Source organism: Megascapheus bottae, chromosome 6, assembly GCF_031878675.1.
Source record: "Megascapheus bottae isolate mThoBot1 chromosome 6, mThoBot2.hap1, whole genome shotgun sequence".
Classification (NCBI taxonomy): domain Eukaryota; kingdom Metazoa; phylum Chordata; class Mammalia; order Rodentia; family Geomyidae; genus Megascapheus; species Megascapheus bottae.
The window spans coordinates 50,741,300-50,761,399 of NC_143514.1; the positions used below are offsets into that span (position 1 = coordinate 50,741,300).

The 20,100-nt window shown below is 43.2% G+C and overlaps 1 protein-coding gene across 3 annotated transcripts in view; it reads right to left on the minus strand.

Moving 5' to 3' along the window:
- Zfyve9 (zinc finger FYVE-type containing 9) overlaps nt 1-19,306 on the minus strand; it is a 103,778-nt gene extending 84,472 nt beyond the window's left edge. The window contains exons 1-2 of one of the 3 annotated variants that reach the window (XM_090334836.1): nt 19,002-19,306; nt 3,397-3,497 (exon numbers count right to left, since the gene is read on the minus strand). The gene's annotated coding sequence lies outside the window, so the exon portion shown is untranslated. The remainder of the gene's footprint in view (nt 1-3,396; nt 3,498-19,001) is intronic. The other 2 variants (XM_090334838.1, XM_090334837.1) reach the window with 2 other exon arrangements.
- Between the last annotated feature and the right edge of the window lie 794 nt (nt 19,307-20,100).

Sequence of the window (20,100 nt, forward strand, 5' to 3'; positions counted from 1 at the left end):
ACAGACTTTCCTGCCCAGGCTGGCTTCACGTTGCAATCATCAGATCTCAGCCATCTGAGTAGCTTGGATTTCAGACATCAGCCACTGGCACCCAGCAGACGTAGCATATTTTGTTTAATAGATTTTCTCATTTGTTTGGTTTATTAATATGGAACTAATATTCTAAAAGAGCTAAGCAACAACAGAATTTTAGACATTCCTCAACATTTCCCAGGTTTATATTTTGGTTTTTAGTTTCATCAAAATCTCTACATTAAACATCAATAGTTTTAGCAAATAAAGGTTTTTCTATGGGAACTTACAATCTGCTAGCATGGTATGACAATGGGAAAATTATTTAGCTTCTTTTCACCTGCTTTCCTGCCCCCCACCCCTTTTTTTTGGTGGGTCATGGGACATAAACTCTGGGCCTGGGGGATGTCCCTGAGCTCTTTAGCTCAAGGCTACTGCCCTATCCCTTGAGCCACAGCCCCACTTCTGGTTTTCTAGTGATTAACTGGAGATAACAGTCTCCTGTTCTTTAGTGCCCGGGCTGGCTTTGAACCTCGATCCTCAGATCTCAGCCTCCTGAGTAGCTAGGATTATAGGCATGAGCCAGGGCACCTGGCCTCTTTTTCTTGGGGGGGGAGGGCGGTCATGGGACTTGAACTGGGCCTGGGTGTTGTCTCTGAGCTCTTCAGCTCAAGGCTATGGCCCTACCCTTGAGCCAGGCTCCCCATTTGGCCCTACCCTTGAACCAAGCCCCCCACTTACAGTTTAACTAGATAAGAGTCTCAGGTCCTTTTGTGCCAGCTTTGAACCTTGATCCTCAGATTCAGCCTCCTAATGCCTTCAACATTGAAAAACCCGATATGGTGCTGTGGCTCAAGTTGTAGAGTGCTAACCTTAAGAAAACCCAAGAATAACCGGCAATGTGGCTCACCTGTAATCCTAGCTACTCAGGAAGCTGATATCTGAGGATCAAGGTTCAAAGCCAGTCAGGGCACTAAAGACTGTGAGACTCTTATCTCCAATTAACCACTAGAAAACCAGAAGTGGTGCTGTGGCTCAAGGGGTAAGGCAGTAGCCTTGAATTTAAGAGCTCAGGGACAGGGGTGGGGGGGAGGGTAATGGGACCAAGACATGTGGAAGGGTATCAATGTATGTGAATTAATACACCTTCTATCTGGCAAATATCATGTTACCCTTTTATTAAATACAATAAAAAAAAGAGCTCAGGGACAAAGCCCAGGCCCTGGGGTAGGGTGGTAGCCTAGAGCTGAAGAGCTCAGAGATAGCCCCCAGGCCCCACGACCAAAAAAAAAAAAAAACTGAGCTGAGAAAAGGCAAGTGGGAAGATAAAGAGATAATGCTTCGCTAGAAAATGAGACCTAAACTGGCACATACCAATAGATTTGCAAAACTTTATCAATTCTTTTAGGCCAAATATTTAGCTCCTTTTTGTTTGTTTGTCAGTCCTGGGGCATAAACGCAGGACCTGAGCACCCTCCTTGCGCTTTTTCCTCAAAGCTAGCAGCACTCTACCACTTGAGCCATAGCATCACTTTCAGCATTTTTCTGTGTACATGGTAGCAAGGAATTGAATCTAGGTCTTCATGCATGCTAGGCAAGCACTCTACCACTAGGCCAAACTCCTGGCCCTAGCTCTTTAAATTTAAAAGATAGTCTCATTAATAATCATCATGAACAATATGCTGAATGCATGATTTTAAAAAACAACGGCCAAAACTGAAAAAGGTGACCTCAAAATTATTTTCCTTAAGGCTTTTCAAGTAATAAATCATAAAATTACCATGATGACTTGCTTAATGTTATTTTTTAAAACACTTTTGACAACATTAAAACTTGGTCTTCAATTGTAGATTTTCTCCTATGTTTACTATCCTCACCTTTTCACTCTCAGCCAAGTATTTTATTTTTTGTCAAGTTACTGACCTAGTGTCTCATCTTTAATCCACTAAAACCATTCAGTTAAGATCATCAATAACTTTCCAACTGCCAACTCGAACACCTTTCATTTTATCTGCATACCAACACAGCTTACCACAGAGCTCCCTTCTACAAATCTGATATGTAGGTACTGATTGTCCTCTTCTGACTCCCTTTAGGGGCATTTGTTTCTTGGATTTGATTTGTATACAGTCTGGTGTTCCCTATTATAACCTGTCCTCACTTTCCATGTTTTCATCTTTTCTTGTGGTTTTAACTACTTCTCCCTAAAACCCATTCTATCTTTCTAAAACCTAGCATAGCTCTTACATTCCTTCTCCTAATTAAATATTTACCACACTCTAATCACCTAAGTCCAGACATCTAGGAACTATTCTACTCAAGAACATTCTCTTATTAACCCTAGGATACTTGTTACTTTTGGTGCTGAGATCAAACCCAATACCTCATGTGAACTAGATAAGTACGCTACCACTGAGCCACACCCCAGTCCAATTCTATTAATGCTAACTCTGAATATCTCTTATTATAGCTACACTTTTCTCTTCATCACAGATATTACTGCAGGAAAAGAAAGAAAGAAAAATCTCCTAGCTGGTAAAGCCATTCAACAAATATGCAAGATTACTATATGACAAAAGCAGAATGTGAGGTTAGCATGACAACAGGGTGCAAAGACTTCATGTCAGTCAGCTTTTCAGTTAAATCTCATTTTACCCTAATTACAATTTTTTTAATACTCCATATAATTCATATCTATATAACTACTGATAAAACCACTTACTTGAGATTCTACTGCACTATAGGTACAAGTATAAGCACTAGAAATGAATCCATAACACATAACACCATAACTCTCATGAGGCTTACATTCTAATGAATTGTAATCAATACTAAAGATGATAAGTTTATAAAATATTGGTTGTGTTACATGTTAGGTGCCAAGAAGAAAAAAGATTAGGAAGATATAGGGCAAGATGGTGGATTAGAAGCATCTGCCAACTACTCTCAGAATGAGAAAAATCTGGTGACAAACAATAGACAAGTGAAGGAAGGAAGGAAAGAAGGGAGGGAGGGAGAGAAGGAAGAGAGGAAAGGAAGAAGAAAGGGAAGAAAGGCACAGAGGGAGGGAAGAAAAGGAGGAAGGGAAAGGAGGCAAGGATGGAGAAAGAAGGAAAAGAGAAAGGGAAGGGGGGAAGGAAGCAAAGAAGAAAGAAAGGAGGGATGGAGGGAGCCAGGAGCCATGAAAGAGGTGGTGGAGAGGTAGAAAACTACAAAGAAACAAACCCAGCGGAAGAAAAGCAGTAAGAAGTTCTGACCCAGTCTCCAGTTCCCACACTGCCAATTCTAGCTGTGGAAAAAGAAAAAGCCCACATAACTTGCAAAGCCTTAATCTCAGAACAAGGATTTGTGAGGTAGCAACTATTCAGGTTTATGAGGCGTTACCTTGGTGAAGAAAGGCGTTTTGAGCCAGGTGCTGGCGGCTCACACCTGTAATCCTAGCTACTGAGGACTCAGATCTGAAGATCATGGTTCAAAGCCAGCTCCTGCAAAAGCCAGAAGTAAAGGTATGGTTCAAGTGGTAGAGCAGCAGACTTAAGCAAAGTCTTAAGCCAAGTAAGACTTCAAGAACCTGAGATCAAGCCCCAACGCCAACACACACACACACACACACACACACACACACACACACACACACACAATCTTAGAAAAAGTTCAAAACAAATTAGAACAATGAATTGAATATGATCTAACATAATACATTATAGAAGTATCACAGTTGTGTTTTAAAAGACTTAAACTAAGAAAGGATTCTTAACAAAATAGTAAAAAAAAATAAAATAAAAGACCCAAAATTCTGAACTGCTATAGCAAATGTTATCAGGAAATGAACAACAAGCCCTGCACTTGACAGATATTCTACTGGAAGCATTCACAGAGCTGTAGAGGAGTCTCATGTTTTGTGCTATATCAGCAACTGTATAGTTCACTTCAACTAGCATTCACTGAGCAGCTACTATATGTTGAACTACAATTAAAGTACTTTTTAGTGCCAGACACAAAACTCACATCACATATGAACTAACACATTCAAGTAAAAATAATGGGGGGGGGGAGATGTAAAGATGTCTAGAAAAAGTTAATTATAAAGCATAAAAATTAACTGGGGGGCTGGGAGTTTGGTCTAGGGGTAGAATACTTGCTTAGCATGCACAAAGACCTGGGTTCAATTCCTCGGTACCACATACATAGAAAAAAGCTGGAAGCAGTGCTGTGGCTCAAGTGGTAAAGCACTAGCCTTGAGAAAAGTCCAAGGACAGTGCTCAGGACCTGAGTTCAAGTCCCACAACTGGCAAAAAAAATTAACTCAAGAAAAATATAATAGATCAGTACAAAACCAACAGCTAACATTTCCTTAGTATTAATTATGTGTGGTTGCCATGGAGGTGTGTTGCTTGTCTCAACCTTCTTGAAAGAATCTGCCGATAAGCTGCTCAGAATGGCTATATGAAACTCAAGCGGCAGGCCCTCAGGAACTCCTGCCTTCACACGGAGCCTGGTTTTCGTAGGCAGTGTCAATGACTGATCACAGCACTCCCCACTGGCCATTTCCGTAGAACACAAAACTCCTCGAATGACCAATTCTTGTTTCAGAATCTTCACTGGGTGATTGGAGATGCTTTAGGTCTACATCATAGTATGGCTTTTTTTCCTGAAAATTCTGCCTCCTCTACCTTTCCTTTTCACAGGAGTCCTCTCCTCCCACACACATCTCTTGTATTCCTGATTCTATTGCTGCAGCTACTTCCTAAATGACTCAAACTAACACAGTTGGTACCAGAAATGAATTGAGAAAGCAGAAGGAAAGATGGGACCCAGAAACTAGATTACTTATCACCTTACTAGCAATAAGAATCTTATCCCAGAAACATGAATAGTACCTGGCACAAGCTGGTGGCCCAAATGATAATTGGTTCACAAGCATCCACTTAGGAGAATATTCCCAGAGAGGAACTCTCTAACTGGTGTAAAGACGCAGATGTTTGACAATTATAAATGATAAGAACCATGGATTAGCTAGCTGTTGTGCTGCATCAATTCCCTAGAGAAGGGAGCTAATACCAAACAATTGGAAACTAAATATGAAGACCAGAGGACTCTTTGGTAGCCCACAGAAAGATCCTTATCACCTAAATGAAAGATCAGTAAACGATAAAGCCATAAAGGGAGGTTAAAGACCCTTGCTTCATCATAACTAAATATTCAACCTAGGTAAAGGGTGTTATGCCAAAGCCGAGCAAATGCGGTGGCTCACACCTATAATCCTAGCTACTCAGGAGTCTGAGGTCTGAGGATCATGGTTCAAAAGCCAGCCTGGGCACAAAAGAACCACAGACTTATCTCCAATTAACCTCTAGAAAATGGGAAATGGGACTTGGCTCAAGGGTAGGGTGGTAGCCTAGAGCTGAAGAGCTCAAGGACAATGCCCAGGCTCAGGAGTAGGGCAACAAGTAGGCGTAGTTCAAATCCCATGATCCACAAAAAAAAAAAAAAAAAAGTCGTTATGCCAAGGTCAGGATATTGGTTTGGAAAATCTAGAAGCCGGGACTAGAAGAAGGACATCTAAGATGGTCACCCTCAAAAACTGTCTAGACTTCCTTAAGCTCTCAGAATTAGTAGTATTCACCACTATGAAGGAACACACTTCAAAGGCCTTGCTCCTGTAACAGTGACACTAGCTCCCCTTTGATATGCTCCCATCTCTACTTCTGCTACCTATGATAACTGCTAATACTAACCCTGCCAAGGACATGCTGAATTTGATAAGAGAGAAAAGAGAATATACGTCTCAAAGAACTGTAACAAATACCTAGCAAGAGTGAACATATCCATGGTACTAGATTTGGAGGGTATTTAATTCAGGAAGTAGGAACATTAGACTGGAGTGAAGTTTACTGAAGTAGAAGGTGGGAAGTAAACTGTCCTAAGATATGGCGACTATCACAGACATAGGCCTATGGGATGGTGTAAACTTGCTGCCAATATGGTTCCTAGAAACCTGGAAAAATTATGGGCTCCATTGAGATTAAAATGCCTGAATTAATGTGACAGAGTAGAGAAGAAGATTAAAAGATTCAGGAGGGTGGAGATGGTAGAATAGATATAGTATATGAGGTCAGACTATCAGGAATACACTGTTGAGAGCAATACCATCATCAAGAGATTCAGTGGTGTGCCTTCTGTAAAAGAGATATGTTCAGAGTTTGGTGACAACAATGGAGGTAAATAGGATACTGAAGCAATAGCATCAGAGAACAACAAAACCTAATATACACATAATATATATATATATATATATATATGTACCAAAACAAAGAATGAGTAAACAGAAGGCTATGAGTGATTGCCCCAATAAAAAGTAGTATCCCTTGCCCAGTTCCTGAAGCTGAGCCAGTTTTGAGATCCAGATACACTGAAAGAAATACATGTATACATATATATTTATGGACTCAGTAGAGCACAGTGTCTTGTACATCAGTGACAAGCTGATCTTTCAAGAGGTAGTAATAGCCAGTTAGGTGGTTAACGCCTATAATCCTAGCTACTCAGGAGGCTGAGATCTGAGGATCACGGTTCAAAGCCAGACTGGGCACTAAAGAAAGAGAGAGACTCATCTCCAATTAACCTCTAGAAAATGGAAAGTAGGGCTGAGGCTCAAGAGGTAGGATGGTAATCTTGAGCTGAAAAGCTCAGGTACAACACCCAGGCCCAGGGGTAAGGCAGTAGCCTTGAGCTAGAAGAGTTCAGAGACAGCTCTCAGGCCAGAGTTCAAACCCCATGATCACCCCCCCCAAAAAAAAGAGGTAGTAATATGCACTAGGACTAGAAGATACATGTGCTCCAAAGAGGGGGAAAAAATCACCTATAAAAATAGTCATCCCTTGGTACTAGTGAAAGACCGCTTTCAACACCAAAATCCATGGGTATTCTTTTTTTTTTTTTTGCTAGTCCTGGAGCTTGAACTCATGACTTGGGCACTGTCCTTTTTGCTCAAGACTAGCATTCTGCCACTTGAGCCACAGCACCACTTCTGGCTTTCTCTGTGTATGTGGTGCCAAGGAATAAAACCTAGGCCTTTGTGCATGTGAGGCAAGCACTCTACCACTAGACTATGCTTCTGGCCCCTTGATGCTAAATTTCTTGATATTCAAATTTTTTTCTATAAAATGTCACAGCATCTAATGTACATCTACTTTCCTATTATACTTGAAATCATTTCTAGATTACTCGTAATACCTAATACAATGTAAATGCTGTATAAATAGTCTATTGTTTAGGTAATAATGACAAAACATTCTGTATATGTTCAGTACAGACACAATTTTTTTTCTAATGTTTTCAATGTATGTCAATCAAGTCTGTGGATGTGGAATCCACAAGTACAAGAAGGGGCTGGCTGGATTCATTCAGTATGCTGTCATCTCAGTGAAGCTGTTTGTTTTGGCTCAGAACTTAGGACCTTGTGTTCTGGTAGGCAGGCATTCTGCCACTTGAGCCACACTTACAGCACCTTTTAGTTTTTAGGTTATTATTTATATAGGGTCTCCCACTTTTGCCCTGGGAAGGCATGGATCACAATCTACCTACCTACAGACTCCCACATAGCTGGGACTAGACATAGTATACCATTAGACCCAGCATATTTGTTGTTGTTTGGTCAGTTGTGGGGCTTCAACTCAGGGCCTGGGTACTGAGTTTTTCACTCAAGGCTAGTGCTCTACTACTTTGAACCACAGTACTACTTCCAGTTTCCTGGTAGTTCAATGGATCCCCTCACTGAATCTCGTATCCCTCACTTAAAACAAACAAAAAAGGAACTATAATATATGATAGGCTTTTTCAGATTCTAAAGAAAATACTTTATACATATAGGACATACTGGGTGACATGACAGGCTATAAAATTTCAGGGGGCAGAATTATACCATATATTCAGCCTGTACTATAAGCAATCCATAAGCTACTAGAGCTATAAATGGTAGAAAAAAATGTAGTCAAGAGTAGATGGTAAGCCCCACTGGAAGAATATCAACGCAGTCCATGGACCTCTGCAGAAGAGCTATATTAGAAAAATAGCTTCTGTTGTCCTAGTAAGAGTCAGACACTTGACTATTGGGTACCAGGTATCCAGAACTTTCTGTGAGATGTATTCTCCCAGTTTATATAAAGCAGGTAATCCATTATATGATATAAACAATTTATCAAAGATTAAACTGAAACAGAACCAATGGTCACAAGCTATATACCTCCCTGACACACACACACCAGTTATACTAGCTCACATCTTTAGCTGTTTGGAGATACTACTATAGGTTCAACATAAGGAGAAGAAAAAAGCCAAAACTTGGTTTATAAATAGCTCAGTACATGAATGCAAGCTAAAAATAAACAACAGCTTCATTTTAGTCCTACTTAAGGGTAACCTTGACAGATAAAGCTCCAAGTTAAAAAGGTGGCCTGAGGTGAGAATATATACCTGGCAAATGGACTGACCAACTTGTCAGGGACCTTTAAAGAGAAAAACTGCAGGATGGGGGCAAAAGCTTACAGTTGGAGAACATGAATGAGCATCTGGAAGTAGGCACAAAACATGAAAATCTTTGTTTCCTGTGTTATGTCCACCAGAAAGTATACAAAGCAGATGAAACAATAAACCGTTAAATAGACAATATGACTCAGCCAATTGACATATGCCTCTCATAACAGGCACGATAAGAATATAAATGAAGAGGTCACAGTGTCAGAAACAGAGCTAGAGGCAAGAGGAGGCATGGAGCCTTGATTTACCAACCCCAATTCTAAATGTAACCACAGGAATTATTTCACAGGGGGCTGATAAACACAAGATACATAGATCATATCCAAAACATCTCCATACAAAAATAGGCAGTCCTATGGAGTACTGAATGGTCTGATGAAAGCACACCTGATATACCAGCAGCTCAAAGGCAAGAAGATGTCCTATCTTCTAGTAGGCAGCATACACATACATCTCAGAGACACATAAGAACAAATGGGACTGGAAAACAAAAGTGAAAGAAGAAATTCCCCAATTTCCATCATTCCCAATGATCCACTCAAGGACTTTGTGACTTTGTGATTTGCATTCCTGCAATACTGGACTTCCTACCCAAAGAGGGCCTATTTTTTTAGGAGGGAAGGGACACGCAGGGCTATGAAATACATCAAAGAACTACATGTTATAGCTGCAGCCTGTAAGTTTAGAATTCCTCCTGTACAGGAAACCAAGAAGCAGGAAAGCAATCACCATTTCTGCAGGTTTAATTAACTCTCCTCCTCAGGAGGAAGCAGGACTGCTGTTACATAATAGGAACAAGAAAGAGTATGTACTGAACTCAGGATGCATAGGAAAATAGTACTACTACTACGCGTAGACAAATGTAACAACTCCAGCCTAAGAAGATCATACCATCAGCAAACAGCCAAAACCAGCAGAAATGATAGCTGAGAGCAAGGGCCATTCAGACAGGGCAGAGGAAGCAATGCGAACTACTGCAGCTGAGATCAGGAAAAGTACGGGGGCTCACACCTATCTCAATAACTTCCTTCTATGTTTCCCATTAGGAAGGGAGGTCCACGGAGCCATAGAGCAGGTGCTCTCAGAAAATATTTAGATACATGAATCTGTATTGCAAAGGAATGGACAACTGCACTTACTTGCATACCTCTCTCTCTCTCTCTCTCTCTCTCTCTCTCTCTCTCTCTCTCTCTCTCTCTCTCTCTCTCTCTCTCTCTCTCTCTCTCTCTCCCTCTCTCTCCCTCTCTCTCTTTCTTGCCAGTCCAGGGGTTTGAATTCAGGGCCTGAGCACTGTCCTTGGCCTTCCTCAAGGCTAGAGCTTTACCAGTTGAGGCATAGAACCACTTCTGGCCTTTTCTATGTATATGGTACCGAGGAATTGAACCTGGGTCTTCATACATGTTAAGCAAGCACTGTGCCACTAGGCCAAATTCACAGCCCCTTGCATCTTTCTTTAAAAAAAAAAAAATGTCAGGCACTAGTAGCTCATATTTGTAATCCTAGTGACTCAGGAAGCTGAGATCTGAGGATTGAAGTTGAAAGGTAGCCAGAGCAAGAGACTAGTATCTCCAATCAATCACCAAAAAGCCAGAAGTAGAGCGGTGGCTCAGGTGGTAGAGTGCTAGCCTTGAGGGGAAAAAAAGTTTAGGAACAGCACCCAGACCCTGAGTTCAAGCCCCAGAACTGATACACAAAAAAAGTCAAGCAAGAGCACAGTTCCCAACTATAGTATGTTATTTTTTTTTAAAAACTCATTTTAGCTGCCTAATCAAGTCTTTACTTGTCACAAGCAGCTCCTAGCTAGACATTAAACAGGAATATTGCCCAGTGGGGTACTCCTCTAACAGGCAATTTGTCCTCCAGAATTCCTGCTTACATTATCTGAGACTATTTTCAGTTACTATCATAAACTGAGGCTCTCTTTAGCCAATTCTGCTTCCCCTCCTTTCCTAAGTGTTCCACTTGAAACCCCACACCCTTCCAAATAAATCTCTCACACTACCAAATCCATGTCAGTTTCTGTGTTCCAGGAAATGAAGGACCAGGTGTTTAACCTACTAAAAAGTATCAGTGCTAGCCCCAGTTTACAGGTGAGAAAGGTATACCACAGAAGAGTTAATTACTTCCCCAAGTAACATAATAAAAGTAGAATAACTAAAATTTGAACCCAGACAATCTGATTCAGAGTCTATAGATCCAGTCAATATAATAGGGCAACACAGTGTTATCCTGTCATTTCTATGGTAGTAGGGCTGGAGGCATGATTCAGTGATCTTTCCTAGCATGAGTGAGGGCCCGATTTCAATGCCTAGTTTTTCAAGAGAAAAAAGAGAGGGGTAAGGGGAAAGAGAGAGAGAAGGAGGAAGAAAGGGAGGGAAGAAAGGAGGGAGGGAGGAAGAAGCTCTATATCAGACATTCTCATCTTAATCATTTTTACTGAAGACTTTTTTTTTTTACAGTCCTGGGGCTTGAACTCAAGGCTTGGGGATTATCCCTGGGCTTCCTCAAAGCTAATGCTCTACCACTTGAGACACAGCACCATATCTGGCTCTTTTTGTGTATGTGGTACAGAGGACTTGAACCCAGGGCTTCCTGCATGCTAGGCAAGCATTCTACCACTGGACAATGCCCAGGCCCAGGAGTAGGGTGGTAGCCTTTAGCTGAAGAGCTCAGGGACAGTGCCCAGGCTGAGTTCAAGCCCCATGACCTCCCCCCACCCCCCAAGAAAAGAATGAAATATTTTAACTATACAATTAAAATACTAATTTACTGATACCTTGGTTCATCCTTAATTTAATGCTTCAAAATTGATCATGGTCAGGAATGGTAGCTCATGCCTGTAATCCTAGCTACTCAGGTGACTGAGATCTGAGGATCAAGGTTCAAAGCCAGCCTGGGCACTAAAGAACCAGAGACTCTTATCTCCAATCAACCACTAGAGGGCCAGGAATTTGACCTAGCGGTAGAGTGCTTGCCTAGCATGCACAAAGACCCAGGTTCCATTCCTTTGGTACCACATACATAGAAAAAGCCAGAAGTAGTGCTGCGGTTCAAGGGGTAGAGCTCTAGCCTTGATAAAGCTGAAGGACAGTGCCTTTGCCCAGAACTGGCAAAAACAACAAAAACAAATCCAATTAATCACTAGAAAATGGGAAGTGGGGCTGTGGCTCAGGGCTAGGGCAGTAACCTTGAGCTGAAGAGCTCAGGGATAGTACTCAGGCCCAGAGTTCAAGCCCCATGACCCCCCCCTCCCCCTGACAAAAAAAAATTGATAATGTTGTTCTTTTTCTTTTTTCTTGGTGGGTCATGGGGCTTGAACTTGGCCTGGGTGCTGTCCCTGGGCTCTTCAGCTCAAGGTTACTGCCCTACACCAGGACCTGGGTACTGTCCCTGAGTTCTTCAGCTCAAGGCTACCACCCTACCCTTGAGCAAGCCACACTTCCCATTTTCTAGAGGTTAATTGGAGATAAGAGTCTGAGGTCCTTTTGTCCTCAGATCTCAGCCTCCTGAGTAGCTAAGATTACAGGCCTGAGACACCAGGCTGGCTTTGATCATGTTATTCTTAAATCTTGGAAATAAATTATATACATTATTAATGATCTTTTAAACTTTGAGAAACACATTTTCCCTAAGATATGCTTATTTACCCATGGGACTATATTATGGTCTGACTTACACATTATATCACTTAATCTACACAATAATCCTGTAAAGTAGTATCTGTTTTATTTCTTAGAAGACTAAATTAAGTCTTATAGAGGGTAAAAATAAATTTGTCCAAGGTCACATAGGTTATAAGGCAGGAACACATTATTAAACAGGTTATAAAACCTAGTTCTAATCTACTACAGATTTAAGAGGAAAAAGATTTATGTTTTAAAAAGCTTCAGTTCTTGAATTAAATATTTAATAAATTGATATTGTACTTCTCTGTATCTACAATACTATTCAGTGATCATTATAGACAAAGAATACACAATAATGCATAAACTACAGGTCAGATCCACATAAGTAATATTAAAGATCAAGCAGGGGCGAGGGTAATGGGTACCAAGACATGTAAAAGGGTATCAATGTATGTGAATTAATGCACCTTCTATCTGGCAAATATCATGTAACCCTTTTACTAATTACAATAAAAAAAATAAAGATCAAGCAAAATTGTGAATGAGTAATATATAACAAACATCTTATTAGTACTACAAGTATTAGTATTTCTTGTATTCAGCATTAATTTGTTAATAAAAATGAAATGGAAAACATGTATACTAAATTAGAACAAAAAATGTTTTCTATAAAAAAATTGCAAAGAGGCAAGGTGGCTTAGTGGTAGAGTGCTTACCTAGAATGACTGAATCCGGGGCTGCGAGTTTGACCTAGTGGTTAAAGTGGTTGCCTAGCATGCATGAAGACCCAGGTTCGATTCCTCGGTACCACATACATAGAAAAAAGCTGGAAGTGGTGCTGAGGCCCAAGTGGTAGAGCTCTAGCCTTGAGAAAGTCCAAGGACAGTGCTCAGGCCCTGAGCTCAAGCTCAGGATTGGCAAAAAAAAGAATGACTGAAGCCCTGGTTTGGTTCCTCAGTACCACATACACAGAAAAAGCCAGAAGTGGTGCTGTGACTCAAGTGTAGAGTGCTAGTCTTGAGTAAAAGAAGCTCAGGGTCAGTGCCTAAGCCCTGAGTTCAAGCCCCAAAGCTGGTGAGAAAAAAAAATTTTTTTTTTGCAAAGACTTACAAAAGCAGACTTGTTCTCTTAAAAATAAATAAACAAAAGGTTCCAAGTTTTAAGCCACACATAAATTCCAAGGCTGGGTCGGGCGCTTGGCCTAGTGTTAGAGTGCTTGCCTAGTATGCATAATGACCCAGGTTCCATTCCACAGCACCACATATATAGAGAAAGCCAGAAGTAGCTGTGGCTCAAGTGGTGGAATGCTAGCCTTGAGAAAGACCAAGGACAGTGCTCAGGCCCTGAGTTCAAGCCTCAGGACTGGCAAAATAAAATAAAATTATTAAAATAAATTCCAAGGTTTAGTTTTTGTTTTTTGTCAGTTGAAGGGCCTGGACTCTGGGCCTGGGCGCTGTCCCTGTGCTCTTCAGCTCAAGGCTACCACCCTACCCCTAGAGCCACAGCACAACTTCCAGTTTTCTAGTGGTTAATTGGAGATAAGAGTCTCTAGATCTTTAGTGCTCGGGCTGCCTTAGAACTGTGATTCTCAGATCTCAGCCTCCTGAGTAGCTAGGGTTACTTACAGGTGTGAGCCACTGCACCAGGCTTCGTTTTTGTCTTTATTTTCCCCCAAAAGAAGAATGGAAATGAACATTTGCTCAGTACCCTCTATGTGGCACATACTGAGGTAATTACTTTTGATTGCTTTATCTCATGGAACCTGATCATCTCCCTAGGAACAATACTGCTATTACTCAAAGAGCTCATAAGAAAGTCAGAATTAAATGGCACATTTCTCTAAAAGAAATATGTAAGAATTTCTGTCCACATCTAAGTCTATACACTTCACCACACCATACACATAATAATCATAAAATAGGCCCAGTTTGGCCGGGAGTTTGGCTTAGTGGTTAAAGTGCTTGCCTAGCATGCATGAAGACCCAGGTTCGATTCCTCGGTACCACATACATAGAAAAAAGCCAGAAGCGGTGCTGAGGCTCAAGTGGTAGAGCTCTAGCTTTGAGAAAATCCAAGGACAGGGCTCAGGCCCTGAGCTCAAGCCCAGGACTGGCAAAAAAAAAAAAGGCCCAGTGGCACACACAAATAATTCTCAGGAATTGAAGGCAGGATTATGAGTTTAAGCCTGACCTGGATTCATGAGACCTTGAAGATACATATATATAAAAACTTCACTAAGCCTGCCTAGTGAAGAGTAGTCTAGTGAAGTTTGGTTTAGTGGTAGAGTGCTTGCCTAGCATGCAGGAATACCTGGGAGGTTCAATTCCTTGGTACCACATACATAGAAAAAGCTGAAAGTGGTGCTGTAGCTCAAGTGGTAGAGCTCTAGCCTTGAGGAAAACCCAAGGTCACTGCTCAGGACCTGAGTTCAAGCCCCAGGTCTGACAAAAAAGAAAAAAAACACCTCACAGCAAAAAAAGAACTTAGGTTAAAATCCAGATAATTATTGTGTGTGTGCCTATGTGTGCATGCACACACATAGCAGTCCAGGGGCTTGAACTCAGGGCCTAGGTACTATCCCTGACCTTCTTTAGGTCAAAGCTATTGCCCTACCATTTAAGCACCACTTCTGGCTTTTTTTTGGGGGGGGGGGTAGTTAATTGGAGATAAAGAGTCTCATAGACTTCCTGCATTGGCTGGCTTTGAACAATCCTCAGATCTCAGCCAAGATTATAGGCATAAGCCACCAGCATCTGGTGGCATCTACCTTTTTTTTTTTTTTTTTGGCCAGTACTGGGGCTTGAACTCAGGGCTTGAGCATTGTCCTTGGGCTTCTTCAAACATATAGATCTACCACTTGGGCCACAGCACTACTTCTGGCATTTTTGTGGTACCAAGGAATGGAACCCAGGTCTTCGTGCATGCTAGGCAAGCACTCTACCACTAGGCTAAACTCCTGGCCCCAGCATTTACCTTGCAAAAGAACCAGTCTGGCCAACACATAGCATGCTAAATACAGTAAAAAGAATAAACAGTGGTAGTTAACAAAAGAAGAGGGAGTGGGATCATCTCCACTCATACTTTTTTTTCCCAGTCCTGGGCCTTGAACTCAGGGCCTGGGCACTGTCCTTGAGCTTTCTCAAGGCTAGAGCTCTGCCACTTGAGCTACAGCACCATTTCTGGCTTTTTTCTATGTATATGGTAGCAAGGAATCGAATCCCGGTCTTCGTGCATGCTAGACAAGCATTCTACTGCTAGGCTAAACTCCTGGCTCTTTTTTTTTTTTTTTTTGCCAGTCCTGGGGCTTGAACTCAAGACCTAGACACTGCTCTTGGATAGGCTGGCTCTTTGGCAGGAGCCACAGTACAACTTCTGGAATTTTCTGTGCATGTGGTACCCAGGAATCAAACCTTGGGCTTTATGCATGTTAGGCAAGCACTCTGCCACTAGGCTATGCTCCCGGACCCCTCCACTAAAAAGGAGTTAATATAAAATATTTATGGACATTAGAAATTGGAGAATAAGGAAATTATAAGCCAGGAATGGTGGCGCAAGCCTGTAATCCTAGCTACTCAGGAGGCTGAGATAGGAGGATCGTGGCTCAAAGCAAACTGGGCACTAAAGACCTTGAGATTCTTATTTCCAATTAAACTCTAGAAAATGGCAAGTGGGGTGAGGCTCAAGGGGTAGAGCGGTAGCCTTGAGCTGAAGAGCTCAGGGACAGTGCCCAAGCCCAGAGTTCAAGCCCTATGACCCACAAAAAAAAAAAAAAAAAGAAGAAGAAATAAATTATGGCCACGCATTGGTGGCTTACAGGCATGTAAGCCTAGCTACTTAGGGGACTGCGATCTGAGGATCAAGTTTAGAAACCAGGGCACACAAGAAAGTCCAAGAGACTCTTATCCCCAATAAACTACTCAGAAAAAGCTAGAATTGGTGCTGTGGCTCAAGTGGGAGAAGGCTACTTTTGAGCAATAGGAGGCTCCCAGATAATGCCCAAGCCCTGAGTTTAAGCCTCAGGACCAGAAAAAGAAAATATTACAAATAGTTTTTTGTAGTGTGGGGACCAAGCCCAGTGTAGCACATATGCTAAGCAGTCATTCTACCCTGAGCCAATACTCAGCCCTTTACCAGTATTCCTAAAGGGGAAGAAAATGGATAAGACCAAAAAACTCTAGCAGAGACATGGCTTATTCTATTCAATTACAACAGTCTTCTGAACCTGTCTTGTAACATTTAATTAAACTTGTCTTGTTTCCACATGAGCTCATTGCTAGCAGAAGCCTTGGTCATTGTGTTTTCCATCTAAGACAGTACCTAACAGCTAACAGTCATAATATTATATTATAAGATACTTTTTACAGATTACAGTATTTTTTCAAGTGCTTTATCCTAAAAGCCATGCCAAGTAAGTATAACTATCTGCATTCTACAGACAATGGAAAAATGACATTGAGGTACACTGAGATATCCCTCCAGTAACATCACAGCTACCAAAGTAAGCTCTTGATAAATCACTGTAACACCACTATCTGTAACTATGAGAAGTCACTATACTACCACTTAAGAGTGACAGTTTTGCTAATAAAAGATAAAATAAAATAAACCAGGTGTTGGTGGCTCAAGTCTGTAATCCTAGCTACTCAGGAGGCTGAGATTTGTGGGTTGTAGTTGGAAGCCAGTCTCAGATTTGTGAGACTCTAATCTGCATTTCATCACCAAAAAGGGGAAGTGAAGCTGTGACTCCAGTGATAGAGTGATAGCCTGGGACAACACTCAAGCTCTAAATTCCAGCCTCAGGACCAGCACAAACAAACAAAAAAAGCAGTTAACAGGTCTTATCTAGCTGAATGGAAAGTGTCTAGGATTTTTGATAGTTAACTGCAGATAACAGTCTTACAATGCTGGAGCTGGCTTCTAACTGCAATTCACAGATCTCAGCCTGTTGAGTAACTAGGATTTACAAGTCTGAGCCACTGGCACTTGGCTGCTTCATTAACATTTATTAGTAGTTCTCAAACTTTAGTAAGACTAAGAATCAGTAAACTTGGCAAAAATTAAGATCTGTGAGCCACTATAATCCCTAGAATTCGGATTCAAGGGGCCAGCATAATTTACTCAATACTCTCAACAGATTCTTATGTTGACACACTAAAAAATGAATTGGACTTTTAAGACCTAAATTAATCAAAAAGCTTAAGTCAATTTTTTTTTTTTTGGAGACAGGGTATCACTATGTAGTCCAGACTGGCCTAGAACTCTAGGACCTACTTAAAGCAAATTTTTTAACCAGACACTGATGGCTCATGCCTGTAATCCTAGCTATTCAGGAGGCTGAGATGTGAAGATCACAGTTCAAAGCCAGTCCAGGCAGAGAAGTCTGTGAGACTCTTATCTCCAATAAACTACTCAAAAAAGTCAGAAGTGGTGCTGTGGCTCAAGTGGCAGAGTGACAAAAAGCAAGGTTGCAGACCCACAAAAATGTTCATTATGCCAAGCCTCCCTAATCGTCTGGAGCTCCCCTTGCTGCACAGATTAGAAGTTTTCTGGGTGGTTACCCTTATGATTGTTCCAACGGATAAATTCAACTATGATTACAATGTAATTTAAGGAAAACATTTATAGGTCTTATGGAAATGGCTGATTGTAAAATAGATCAGTCTGTTGCTAACATGTAACCTAACACATAGAAATAGTAATTTTTAAAAGTCACTCTGTCCAAGTTCATTTCAAACTTTAAATGACCGTCAAAACATACCAACAAACCTCTCTCTTATGAAACAGGCTTTGAAAGCCAAGTTCTGTATTTTCCAACTTTTCTAAAAGATTTTTTTGCATGATTACTAAAGTTGTAAAAGTATCTACAATAATACAGTCTTTATATACACACTAGGAAACCAAGAATAAACTGTAATCAAACAACATAACCAAGAAGCAACCAAATACCCGACTTACTGTTTCAAACTGTAGTCGCTCACATTTTTTTAAACATTAATACCAGAATAAATCGTTTTAACTTCTACAATTTAGAACAGCTCCCGTTTCCATCAGGTACAAGGTATTAGACTATTTGGCATGGCTTAAAACTCTCTAGCCATTCGTTCTCTGGATCTATGTAGGTGAAGTCTTTCTGGACAGAGGACTAAAAGCATTCAAGTATTTCCTCTTAGGAGGGGGTGGAGGGAAGAGGGTCGGATCTTAGTAAATGATTTTTTTTTTCTTCTTTTCTGTTTAGGAAACTTAGCATGACAAAAGTGGGACGAGGCGATCTCCAAAGAAGAGGCACGACGAAATGTAAGAAGGAAGCGATGAACTATCCGCAGGTGATGAAATTTCATCTCAAATAAGACGCAAGTGAGACCCGTGAATGCCAGTCCCAGAGTACCAGGGACGCAGGGGCCCGCATTATCAGCCAGTCTTCCCCACCCCCCCGCCGCCCGGGACTCTGCGGGACTCGGCCCGGGGGAGCTCTGGGGACGAGGAGGCTGTTTGCAAACAAGCGTCCACAGCCTCCCTCCGGGAGTTACGCGCAGGGCCCGGGGTAAGGTAGCCGCGTTCGGCTCCGCCCGGGACGACCGCAAAGGGCACCCGGGCCGCCGCCAGCCCTAGGCCCGTGCCAGGGCTTCCCGGCAGCGCGGGGCCTAGTCGACCCCCACGGGCCTCCGGCCTCCCGGTGGCGGCGGGCAGGAAGGGCAGAGGCCGCAGAGCTGCGGGGCGGAGGCGGCCGCCGCGGCAGGACGCCCGGTCCTGAGGGCCGGAGCCGCCCGGGGGGGTTCCCCGGGGCGGCGGGAAAGGACCGGCCTGGACGGCGCACCGCACACTCACCTCGAGCCGCGGCCGCCGCCGCTCCACCATGGCCGAGGGGGTCGTCAGTGGGCCGAAAGCTGCCGCCGCCTCCTCCTCCTCCTCCTGCTCCGAAGGGCACCGGTGCAGCCCCGGGCTCCGTCGCGAAGCCTCGAGCTCCTGACCGGGCTGTGGTGACTACGGCGGCGGCGAGGGCTGCAGAGGCCCAGCGCCCGCCCAGCCGCATCGGTTCTCGGGGCCGCCGCAGCCACGCGGGTCCCGGGGAGATGCCGCCGAGCCGGGACGGGGGGCGCAGGCTGCGTGGGGACGACCGAGGCGCCGCAGGCGGTGGGGGGGGGGGACCTTGGCGAATCCTCTGTGCGTCGCGGCGGCCGCTCCAGCAGCCCGCAACCGCCGGGCCACAGCGCCCCCTGTACCCCACGTCCCGCTACGGCGGGCGCAGGGACTGCGGCGGGCGCGCCGGGCACGAGCGGCAGGCAACGCGGGGGAGCGTGGCCCGGGGTGGCGGGGGCACCGTGCGCCCTGCGCCGTGCTTCCCGGGAAGCCCCCCATCCGGCGCCTCCCCAGCCCGCCAGTCCCCAGCGCCTTTTCCGTCTGCAGAAGGTACGTGAAGGTTCTCGTCACTTGACCCGCACCCCAGGGCCAGCGGGCGGGACTCCTGTCTCATCTCTCCTGGAGGTGGCGAAAGTGGGGAGGGGGCAGGGGGAGCGGTCCCTTCGAATCCCTTCATGCACCGGATGAGAGGAGAGTGACTCAGAGCCAACCTTTCCACACACACACGCACACACCCCTCCCAAAGCATAGGAAGGAATTGTGTTTGACCTTAACTTTTTGAGGATCTACTATGCAGATCATTACAGAAATTTCCTATACACCCTTCAACTCCCCCCAAAAAGACAAAATGGGATATGTGATAAGAGCATAGCCAGAGCTGTCCTGAATTTCATAAACTATTTGAAGATAAGAAAAGAATCATCCTTTTATGAACCCCCTTCTCCCCACCCCACCGCCTGTACTGTCCTACTTTTCTATACCTCTCCCCCACATCCCTGCCAAATCCTAGGCCGGGCACTAAAAGAAGGAAAAGATTTTATATATATTGGGGGGGGGGCGTGAATCA